The 9,683-nt window shown below is 42.8% G+C and overlaps 2 long non-coding RNA genes across 3 annotated transcripts in view; one reads left to right on the forward strand and one right to left on the reverse strand.

Annotated features, from left to right (window-relative positions):
• The window catches only part of LOC112152440, a 46,637-nt gene that overhangs the window by 17,615 nt on the left and 19,339 nt on the right, over positions 1-9,683 (forward strand). The gene's annotated exons all lie outside the window — the stretch shown is intronic.
• On the reverse strand, positions 3,007-9,628 carry LOC112152439. Its single transcript, XR_002920300.2, has 2 exons — positions 8,685-9,628; positions 3,007-5,942 (listed from the first exon to the last, which is right to left on the reverse strand). It is a non-coding gene; the product is annotated as an uncharacterized LOC112152439 (long non-coding RNA).

A 9,683-nucleotide genomic window follows, 5' to 3' on the forward strand; every position in this document is an offset into this window, starting at 1 on the left:
AGATAATAAAATAAAATGACCTGGGTGGCCGGATAGAATTACCCGGAGGGCCGGATTCGGCCCCCGGGCCTTGACTTTGCATGCTTTAGGATGTGTTGCTGCTGTAGTAATATCACAAATAGTTTCGTCCCAAATAAATACAAATTGCAAAGAGAAGCAAATGTAATTTTGTTGGTCAAATACAGATAACATAACATATGCTAAACATTACTGTCAAGCATTTACCACAAAGACAACATGGATGGAACGTCGTTTGTCTGAAATACATGTCATAGAAGCAAGAAATAAAAACCAAAAAGATTTTTTCCTAGATTTTCCAGAAACCATTAGGATCAGCCATGTCTTGAAAGAAAAGCAGTTAATAACAACAATCAGTGTCCAGTCATCAGTCATCAGTTCATCAGTCCCTTCAGGTGACCCAGTGTCAGACTTAGATCAGCAGGAAAATACAATCCATTTGATTAATACATTCAGTAGAGTCTAGCTGCACTGAATACAGCGATATTACAGATACTGACTTCATCTCAATATTGCAGTCTGACAGCAGATGAATATAAATCTTTGATTTTTGTCATGCATTTGGCAAGGTTAGAAGAATGGATTTGGAATACAGTCGACGGACTACACGCTTCCTGATTCCATTCCAATGCAGACAAATAGATCCATGTGCGTCTTTGTTTTCCTCACCTGAGCTGGAATCTGGCTGGATAGTTTCAGTCTTGGTCGTCATTTTTGTTGCACTGGTAATGAATGTTACGTTGGGGTTTTGAGCTAGCAGGACGGCGTGCAAATAGATGGATGATGGGAAGAAGGGGCGGGCTTGCCAACAGTTTCTCCACAACTCAGAGGTGAATTTCTAATGAAATACTGCTGCTCTGCAGAAACTATGTCCTGGACGACAACACAGGCTTTTGGATTTTTGGCTAAAAACGGCATAATCATAACTAAAAGACCACTGGGGATGCTTTTGCAGTAGATCAAAAGATGATTGGAGTGGGACTTACATGCGTTGGAGGTTAAAGTCGCTGTTTTGATGGGTGTCCAGAAACGGCTCTAATAATCGAGCATTTTGTCGACATGACAAGTGCCCTCCTGAAGGATTTGACAAAAGCGAGAGGAACCAGAATAGGACGCTTTGAGAACCGAACACTCTCGGAGATCGATGGAGTTTAAGCACCAGGCTCAACAGCCATGAGGTAATCGTATCTGGGGGGGGCAGAGGCAGACATAGGGATGCTAGAATGACCCTGAAAGGAAACTTTCTATTTTTCTTTTTTTGTTAATGATATAAATGGTAGTTTTAAAAGTTTTAGCAGGTCAAAGGTAAAACTGTGGAAGTGCTGATTATTTTGTGGCTTTAGGACTTTATAACAGTCATCATTAGAAGTAGGTAAAGCTTTCATAATCCCTTGTTAGCATCAGATAAGTTTTGCATGGTTTCTTGAACTTGACCCCGTATGTGATAAACCAGAACTCCACAACCGCTTGGAACAACAACAAAAACAAAAGGAAGTGTTTGCAGACTGCATTTGAACCTTGTTAAACAGGGTTTATTTACTTCAGTTTCTGGGTCCACGTCGAAAGCCGTCTGGCCCTTCCTCCGAACGCACGAACCTGGTAGGACCAGGACAGCTTGGCTCTCCTTTTCCGTGCCCCATCCCCCACCAGACACAGTGATGGCACTCAGTGCCAGATACACCCCTCCCTCCACTCTCTTCCCTTCACCAACACTCTTCTCTCCTCGCCGCCCTCCCTTCCCTCGCCGCCGCAGGCAGACCCAGGCATGGGATCTCCATCTGTGCACAAAGGAGCCCCCTCTATCTGCATACGCTGCACATAAAAGGGCCTTTTGTCATGAGCTCTGCACACATGACCGTCCGCCTTTCACCCTGGTGGAAAAAAAAGATCACTCTCTCTAGCAATCCAACCCCACCCCCAACACTAGACTCAACCCTGCCCACGACCCCCACCCCGACAGATTTTCGTCTGCGGGAAAAGAGAGGTGCGGAGAGATGGAGTCGGACGTATTTACTCTGAACTTTGTGGGACGGAGACGTCCATCAGAGGCGGCTGCGACGCTCCATTCTTTCCATTTCCACTCTTCGTAATGCTTGTTTTTCTCTTCTGGGGTCAATCTGTGACCTCACAGGGAAGCGTCGACGCATTACAGCGTCCGCCATGTTCAAATATGGATGCGCCCCCATTTTGGCAATCTCTTTGCAGTATCTGAAATTTAAGGGGCATTAGTGGTTGGTCCTGTGCCAAGTTATCACCTCCCCATTATCGAAGCACAAGCTCAACCGAGAGCCGTTTGAGAGCCCAGGCTTTTCTCTCACTCTAATTTTACCGCCTCCTGCCTTTTAACCCCGCAGCCCCACGCTGCTTAGCAGAGCCAGAGGTATTCATAATGTGTGGAGATAATGACCAAAAATTGTCCATGCACCTGGGAGCTGTACCAAAATGAGAAAAGGTAGAATTCTTCACCTTTGGGAGACAAGTGGGCCACACTTCATTTCTGCCAGCAAAAAAAAAAAATAGACTGTTATTGGTGTAGAGAGAAATTAAGCCAATGTGGGAGTTTAGCAAAGACACTGAAACACACTGTGAAGTGCAGGGGTGCTGTCATACAAAAAAATGCTTTCCTCAGCGTTTCCTTTGAAACACACACAGCCCCCGATGCCTTGCTCCCAGCCAACCAAGTGTGGATTTTGGAAAGCTCCGCAGCTCATCTTGCTGTCGCTGCACGCAGGCCTGTGGTGGAACGGAAGGAGTGAGATTGACTTGTCCTTGTGCTGCCATGTCCTCTGGATGACCCTCTGCCACTCTGAGGCGGTGGGAGAGGTCAGAGGCTGCCGGGCCATGGTTTCCCACGTGCTGTCGACACCTTTAGCCCACCTATGACTGCGATGGTGACCGTGGCAGGAGTGGAGAATATTGTCCATACCTGCACTAAAAGGCACTACCGATTACTGAGCCATACGGCGCATTAACCGTCAGAGTCAGAGATAAATCAGTCAGTCAGACTTATTAACTGCATTCACAGCAACTCTAGAACTTGTTTGTAACATTAGCAACGTTAAGAGTATTCACAATAACTTCCATCCTTGTTTGCAACACATAAAAACAGACTGATGGCATTAAAACAAATATTACCATAACTATGCTAACACGCAAACTTGTTATTAGCATTTAAAAAAAACACAGTCTCACACAGCTAAAGGTTAGCATATTTAAATTAACACCTAACCTTGTTTGCAACATGCAAAAATAAAAGACTGATACTGTTAAAATAACTACACCTACTCCCAACCTAGTTAGTAATCCGTAAAAAACGCAGTCTGACGCTGCTACATGCTAGCCGTGGTAGCTAATTCCCAACACAAATTACTCCCAACCTTGTATGCATAAAACATAAAAAAAACCAAACAAACAAACAAAACAAAAAAAAAACGTCACTGTAACTACACTAACTCTCAACCTTTTTGGTAACACAAAAAAACCCAGCCTGACACGACTACTTACTAGCTTCTAAAGTCGGAAAAGACTTCCGGTTCCGGGTCTTAAATCTGTTATTTTAGAGTATAAATATTTGACATTAAGTCCTGAACCGGATATTGATAATTCATGTAGAGAAAATGGTCGAGCCGGGGTGGGATTATATAAGTTCACTTCCTCCCACTTCCTTTCAAGCGATCTAGATGTAATTCAGTGTCATTTTTTTCATGTATTATTCCTGATTGCTTGAAATAAACCATTTCATTCATTCATTCAACTTTGTTACTAACATATAAAAAACAGCCCGGCACGACTACATGCTAGCTGTGGTAGCTAATTCACAACACAAGTAACTCCCAACTTTGTTCGTAACACATAAAAAAAAAACAGTCCGACACTGCTACATGCTAGCTGCGGTAGCTAATTCCCAACACAATTAACTCCCAACCTTCTTAGCAACACATAAAAGAACAGACTGATACTAAAACAAACTTTCCTGCGACTACACTAACCCCCAAACTTGTTAGTAACGCTTAACCATCCCATATATCTTCCAATAGTAACTCCAGAGTTTAGTCCAAAAATGTCTCAGCCACCATTCTGTATTAAAGAGCGGCATCTAAAGTAATGAACACCTGTTGGACCCAGCGTTTATTGGAGACCGGCCACAAATGGAAGCTATATGATAATCCGACACTGCTACACGTTAGCCACATTAGCGTAGAATAACATCCAACCTTATTTACAACTCATAAAAAACTAACATTGTTCAGAGCACCATGTACCTCATAAAATCACTCCAAGATCTGTAAATATAACTACAATTAATTAATATGTAAAACGTTCCAGATTATAAGGCACACAAAGGCTTTTAAGTGTGAGGTGAACACTATGATTTACCATATTACCATACTGTTGTCACTGAATGGAGTTTATTTTTTCACGTTAGGCAGAAAGAAAACAAGGTTTAAAAATATTGAATTTATTCCACCTACAACAAAGTAGACTATAGAAGCAGTTCGGGAAGTTGTATTAAAAATTACCTCATTATTTAAAATCCTCAGGTGTTTTTGCTGCTGACTCAAAAGTATTAGGATGGCGAGGGATATGATTATTTATTGCTTTTCTAGGAAGATTTTGAGATTTGTAAAATAAAAAAAACATTAAAAAAAACACTTTTATGTGAGCCTCTTATTGGTGCTGAAAAATGTTCACTACTCAAAGAAAACAGTGTTTAGTTAATAGAATTTAAATAATAAAATGTGTAGCATACACTCTCTGACTCCACCGAGTTCTGACTGCACTCACTTCTGGCTTCCAAATGCACCAATTATTTTTGCTCTTTTAAAAGAATATATATTTTCAGGACTCCGAAGAGCCACTTAATTTCCTAAAGTGATCCACGGAAAAGAACCGCCGCTGATGTAGCCGTTTTGGGGGGAAAAAAAGCTGTTTTTCTCCGACATTGACCTTCTGCTAATAACATTATGCACATGGGTTACAGTCTGTAATCATAAAAAAAGAAGAAGAATTGACCTAATCAGAGCCTTTCTAACCAATGCCACTCTTACATTTGTGACAGGCCAATGCTCTCCTTTAAAAAGGTGCAGCAATTTTTGTCTTGGGCGCAGATACCACGACTCGTTGCTAAACTGAGATGTGATTGACCAGTCTTCGGTTTCTGCAGAAGTCTGATTTTGGCAAAAGGGGATTCTTTAAAACGGATCAAGTGTTTCAGGGGCTCGGTTTGTTGTTGGTGCTGATCAGAGAGATGACAAACTGGCAGTGTGTGCTTCGGCAGCCAGCCTCCGGGTGCGTACGGTTCTGCTGCTGGACTCCTCGCGGCCCTGCTGCACAGACACAGGCGCTGTGACGTGGCTCGTAAAACAGCACAAAACAGTAGCTGATTTCCTAAAATGTGTCGTGTTGTCCTAGCACTTATACTTTATTTTAATCAAATTAAATTAAACTTTCTTAGCACTTCTGAGCTGCTTTAGATGATTTATTATGCTCCATATAAATAAAAAATATATATAAGGCAACTGTCGATTTAGATTGTCAGAGCAATGTTTATTTAAAAAACAAAAAAAAAATCTGTGCAAAGAATTTTCTAGGAATACAAATATATTTACTGCATCGAACTTCAAACTCTTGAAGATTTCTATATAATTGTGCCAAAAAGTACGGCTTAACTTAGGTGTCCATCCTGTTAGCGTTTCATCTTTTTCTGCATGAAAACATTCCACTTCAGAGCTGTCACATGCAAGGCCCAGATCCAGGACAATGTGCTGAGGGGATGCCAGCAGGCAAGTTGTTAGCTGCAGTTAGGGCGCGTCCCTCCTAGGGTAGGTTGTCCACTCTGAAGTCTGATATCAAATAGGTCCATCATTTCCAGCTCATTCCCAGGACGGGCTCTTCCCGGCTCTTTTTCCTCCTCATCTTTGCTCCTATGAGAAACAGAAAGGTGAGTTAACGGCTTCTTTTAGAAGTCGGCATTGATCAGGTTCATTTCGGATATTTCTCTCTTATTAAAGGATGAGCTTGAAAGAATTTTCCCCATATTTTAAAGTGCAGGCTCTAAACGTTTTTAGTCCGTAGAGCTAAACTACTTTCATGTCATAAAACCATGTTTAAATATTATATTCTTGAACATTTTAGGAAAATTGACTGAAAACGTTTGCCAAAAAAGGAAACAGCCTTTCTTAAAATATATATTTTTAGTCCACGTTTTTACTCTTTAGTGTTAATTGAGTCACGTTTGATAAATATTGATAATATTTTTTTGCTAAATGCAATTTTTTAAAAAGTCGTTTTCACTTTATTTTAATTTTGTCAAATAGTCAAATAAAAACTGTAAAAATTAAACTCAATATTTTCTTTATTATATTTATTTGCTCCCTCCAAAAACCAAACTTTACTTTTAAGTTTGAATTTTATCTTATTTTACAAATGATATTTTTAATTTTGAAAACGTTTAGTAAATTTAATAGATTTAACTATTTTTTTAACCAAATCAGACACTTTAAAACAAAAAAGTAAAAATATGAATGGGGAGAATTTTTAAAAGATATCAGTGAGTGTGAATCTGACCAACATTTAGGGATTCATTTTAGATAAAGGTGGAGACGTCGGATGTGTTGCAGTCAAACTCTTCTTTCCCGGTGTGAACATGCGGGGTTAAGTTTGCTGAGTTTGTGCTCGCTTAGAGAAAGTTTGTGAAACAATCGCCTTTCTACGGCGCTCCGTTACTACTATCATCGTACGGTATATTTAGAACGTCAGCACTGCGCATGCCGCGGCCACCATTTTGTGTGGGGAGCCTTTCTGCAGCCATTTTACGAAGTTCTTTTTTTTTTCGATGGTCTGAAAAAGTTCGCTGGTGTTTGATTGCAGAGTTGAGCTGCTGCTGCAGGCAGACTGGCCGGGAGGATGCGCAGCCTGGGAGCGCCGCTCCTCCTCCTCCTCCTCCTCCCGCGTCCCGGCAGAAGAGGGGAAGGCCGAGCTCACCCCTGGACCTCTCCGTCACGTTCGTTCAGACCGCGGTAACACCGTCTGAGACGGAGCTGCACCTTGCAGGGACTCTCCTCCTCCTCCCTTTTCCCCTCTCAGACAGAGAGCAGAAAGTGGCGGTCACAGTCAGTTGCCCAGGGTGACTGGTGGGGTCAGAGGTCAGGCTGTGTTAATAAGACGTGATGTGCTGCCCTGGGACCTCAGTCCCACGAGAGATAACCCCCCTAATCGGTATTAGTTAATGTGTTAGTAATCTTTACCTTCTTAAAGCAAACAGCAGCGGAGAACTCAATGGACCCTCTCTGCCTCCCATATAACACTTTTGACCTCAGGGTCACGGCCTTTGTTCCCAGCTCGATGGGGAGTGCCCTTAAAGGTCTCGGGTGTAATAGAGAAGTTGTTTAGACACGTGCGGGCTTAACCAAGACCACCTCACAGACTGCTACTGCTCCGCGTGCGAGCCGGACTCGGCTTTTTATCCCCTCAAGTCCCTCGGACGACGACACACTACCTGTCCTAACCAGGTGTGGACGCAGGTGGACGTCCACGCCAGACCCAAAATGCAGATTTGTTTGTCCTTGTGGTTTGGAGCGTCACGAAAAAAGGAAACGTAAAAAAGGAGGGCCTATTTATTTCTGCCACATAATAAAAACCATTTTGAGTGTGCCATAAATATTATTTTATTCATTTAAATCAGATGGAGAAAACTGGCAAATATTTACTAAAAAATCTGTTAAAACAAAAATATTTTTTTCAAACTGAATATTTTGCTCAAATTAATGTCACAAAAAGTCAACTTGAAAGAAACTATTTTTTTTGTTTTTAATAACTCTTACAAAATAAAAGTCTGTTTTCTGAAAGTCAAAAGACGTCTCAAACATGGCCTCGCCAGCCATTTTGTTTCACAGAGCATTATCATTCGGCCTGCGTCACGCAGGAGCAGCAGGCCTGCAGGAAGGGAGGAAAAAACCCGCCTGCTTCTTCTGTCTTCTCCACAAATCCTAAATTCAAGAGTTGATGTATTGCAGCTTTTTTGGGAATTCTTTAAACTCATTCAAATATCGATAATATGAAAAATCCTTGTTTTAAGAGGATTGCTCTCTTAAAATGGCGTCTGTAGTTGAGATATTTTTCTTAAATATTTGGAGGACTATAGAGCGATTCTAGCGGCGAGGGGGCGGCTCGTATCCTCGGATGAACTTCATGCCACTGCAAAGTGTTGCACGCTAATCCCAAACTTTTTCAAAGACTGCCTCTTGAAAACGTTTGATCCTCGGAGATCCAGAATATTTATCTCACATGAAACATTTCTTTTTCTCCCCCCCACCACCACCATGACAGCTTTATACATCCAGGCCATAATGAAGTCATGGGTTTTTCCAATTGGTTCAAAATGCATGGCGAGATGTGACGTATAAACTGCACTCCTTCTGCAGGAGTTATGCTAGAGCTGAAGTCTGCATGCGGCTTGTAGTATTTCCTGCACTGAAAAAAGTCGTTTTTCTCTTGGAGAAACTATAGCAAAGAGGAGAGCCCAGAAAAGTTGGAGAGAAAGGGGGCAAAGAAAGCCGTCCTCGCTAACTAAAGCAGCCATGTCAGAAAAATTTGCCACCTTAAAGAAACTCCCATCAGCAGAAAGTTTTTAGAGGAAAAAAAAGTAAGAAAAGTTGAACCCCCACCTTTTTTTTTGTCCCTGCTAAGCATGTTGTCCTCTTTAGCCGCTTACAGCTCGCAGAAATGACACTGAAATAGTTCCTCTACGTCCTCCTTCCTTCTGGGTTTTTTTTTTTTTTTTTTATTCCACAGCGGCGCTCCTCCAGTTCAAGGCCGAGGAAAGGGGGGAGAGAAAAGTTTGTCGCCGTGCGGTTGCAGTTTTGGAGAGCCGGGAGCCAGAAGGAGGCAGGAAGTTGTTGTACAATGGCGTTACAGTAATCTGCCACAAATGGAAAAATGCTGATGGCTGAGCGGAGAAGGTGGCGGAACAGACAGACAGAAAGACGGAGGGAGGGAGGGACAGACGGGGAGAGAAAGAGAGAGCTGGCATGAGCGGAGAGCAGGGAATAATCAATACAGTCTAAGATGGAGGAAGCAGTTGTGCTGCTCGGGTCTCCCCCTCCACTTCTTCTTCGTTGGTGGTGTTGTCTTTCACCCCCTCCTTTAAACATTTCCTCCAGAAATGTTTTCCTGAAAGTTTCAGCATGGCGGAGCACCACTTCATCGATGTTTTGACTTTGTGCCAAACTTAACTGCAGGGGTTGAGCGCCGGCTCGCTTGGAGTGTGGCGTTCCGCGGCCACTTGTTACTGCCTTTAAAGCGGCGTCCAGGCCCGTTTGCTGCACGACTACACTGCTAATGAGGTGAATCATAGTAAAAGCTGGTGCATATGTGAGTTTTGAGAGCAAAATGGTTGTGAACTTCCCTTTTCTCCCGACATACAGTACGGACGGCTCAGATACTGTAGTGAATCCTAGTATGGCGTGCGGCGGCGAGCACTGCGGCTGCGCCGGCAGGAGTGGATTTCTGCCATTCTTGCTCCTCCACCCCTCCCACATGTGGTGCTTTCCCCCCTCCCACTCTCCCTCTCTCTCCTCCTATCTACGTCTCCCAACCATCTTGCCCTCCCTCCCTCCCTCCTTCTCTTCTCCTCCTCTCCGTGCAAATACAGTTCCTTGCCGTGT

The sequence above is a fragment of the Oryzias melastigma genome, linkage group LG6, assembly GCF_002922805.2.
Source record: "Oryzias melastigma strain HK-1 linkage group LG6, ASM292280v2, whole genome shotgun sequence".
Taxonomy (NCBI): domain Eukaryota; kingdom Metazoa; phylum Chordata; class Actinopteri; order Beloniformes; family Adrianichthyidae; genus Oryzias; species Oryzias melastigma.